Raw genomic sequence first — 2,353 nt, 5'->3', positions numbered from 1 at the left:
TTCCGGGAGGAAGGTTTTAGGACAGCAAGCTTGCTCACAAAGCAAGGCCTTAGCCATCAGAGGGAAGGTTCTTAGTGTAGCCTGGTGCAGGACGTTCGTATGTGCTTCCTGCCCCGCTCATTCCTCGGCTCCCCAAATTCCCTTCCTCCATGAACCTGTGGCCAAATCCTATAGAAAGGAGGAGACTATAAGTGAAACTTGGAAAATAATTTCACTCAAAGCTCTTTGATGTTCAGGGATAGATTCCACTCATTTGGCACTCTTCTGACCAGAAGCAACATGTACAAAAGTGGGAGAGAGATGTGCTTTGGCACCTCTAGAGCTCCATGTCCTAGCAGGAGACTAGTACCCAGAAGTGGTAGCATCCAGGGAATTAACAAGGGGCCCTAGTGGGAAAAGCAAGTCTGGTGCAGAAAACATGGTAACAAGTTTGGATTTTGTTTTAGGGGCAATGAAAAGTATTTTCATTAAAAGAGAGAATAATTTGATTTTCTGTTTTTGAAATATCACTTGTGGCTGGGAGCTATGACTCATGCCTATAATCCCAGCACTTTGGGAGACTGAGGTGGGTGGACCACTTGAGGTCGGGAGTTCAAGACCAGTCTAGCTAACATGGTGAAACCCTGTCTGTACTAAAAATACAAAAACAAAAACAAAAAATTGCTGGGCATGGTGACATGCACCTGTAATCCCAGTTACCCGGGAGGCTGAGGCAGGAGAATCACTTGAACCCAGGAGGTGGAAGCTGCAGTGAGCTGAGATCACAACACTGCACTGCAGCCTGGGTGACAAAGTGAGACTGTCTCAAAAAAAAAAAAAAAAAAAAAGAGAGATAGAGAAGAAAAGAAATAAAAGATCACTCGTATGGAGAACTGATTTGGGGAGCCCAGAGAAAAAGCAGGGAAATCAGTTTGGAGATTGTTACAATAGTCAAGGCAAGAGATAATAGTGATTTATACACTAAGGCAGTGGCAGTGATGATGGAGAAAATGGATAGATTCAAGACACATTCTGGAGGTAGAGTAAGAAGCCTTGCTGATATTTTAAATGTCAGAAGTAATGAAGAGGGAGAAAACAAGAATGACTTTCCAGTTTCTGCTTGTATATCTAGGTAGGTGAGGAAGACTTAATGAGGAATAAATTTGGAGAAAAAAAAATCAGGATGTCTGTTTTGGATATTTTGAGTTAAACATGCCTGGGAGACAAGTAGGCAATTAGATAGAGAAGATGAAGAATCAAAAGATCAGTGTTGGAGCCATGAACAAAGTGTGCAATTTCCTAAGGAGAAAGTGGTAGACATAGAGAGAAAGAGGATGGCCTGAGATCACGCTTTGAGGAAACCCCTCTTTAGAGGACTGGCAGAGGAAAATCAACTTGAGAAGAAAGCTGGGGAGGAGAAATAAAAGAAGCAGAAAACAAATCCAAAAAGGTGTAGTGTCACAAAAGCCCAGAGAAGAGCACCTGTCGGGAAGAAAGCATTCAATTTTGACTAAGGCTCCTGAGTGTTTGTGTGAGTCAAGGATGAAAAACAGCCCACTGTGTTGGGAACAGGAACATCATTGGTGAATTTGGTAAAAGTGGCAGTGGAGGGGTGGGTTCACAGCCAGAGCAAGTGGGTTAATGAGTAGATGGGAACACATGCATGTAATTTTACTTGTTTCTCAAGCCAAACACGCACACACACAAACACTAAAGTGATTATCTTTAACATAAACTCATGAGGATGGTAAGACGGGGAGAGGACAAAAATGCCACAGTATTTTGAAAGCTGGAAACCATTTGGAGAAGTTTTAGCTAATTTAGTGGGCTGAAGAAGGTGGAATCCTATGTCAGTAGTGAGGAAACTTAAAACCAACACCATTTGCACCTCAAATTTTTCAAAGTCTCAGGAGTTAGTGGCACCAGGAAACTTTAAAAATAGAGGTAGGGCAAGTGGGTGGGAATTGGCATTAAAATAAGGAGAATTAGCTGAAAGCAATTTAAAAAGGAATTATATTTGCAGACCCCTACCATACTCTTAATAGATGCCCTTCCCCATCCTGGCAGAAGACTGGATTCATTCTCTGGAAAAGATCAAACAATGAGTCTCTTGACTGGAATATCAAATAGGACAATTAAGAGACTGTATGCTTACCTGTGCTGAGACTTTCAGGCTTCTTTCCCTCCTCACCTGCCAGAGCACAGGTAGGAAAGATTCTCTTGGAAAACCAACCAATCCAGAGAAAACACCTAATGATACATCAGGGCTGCCCAAGGAAATAGTCAAGCCAGATTGCCCTACTGTGAAGCTCATAGTGGGTAAGTTCCACTCAGGTGAACAAAGCTTCAAATCAGCTTTTTGGTTTCCACAGTC

The sequence above is a fragment of the Pan paniscus genome, chromosome 7 (assembly GCF_029289425.2).
Source record: "Pan paniscus chromosome 7, NHGRI_mPanPan1-v2.0_pri, whole genome shotgun sequence".
NCBI classification, from domain to species: Eukaryota; Metazoa; Chordata; class Mammalia; order Primates; family Hominidae; genus Pan; species Pan paniscus.
The sequence above is the reverse complement of the archived record's forward strand: the minus strand, read 5'-3'. Positions refer to the sequence as shown.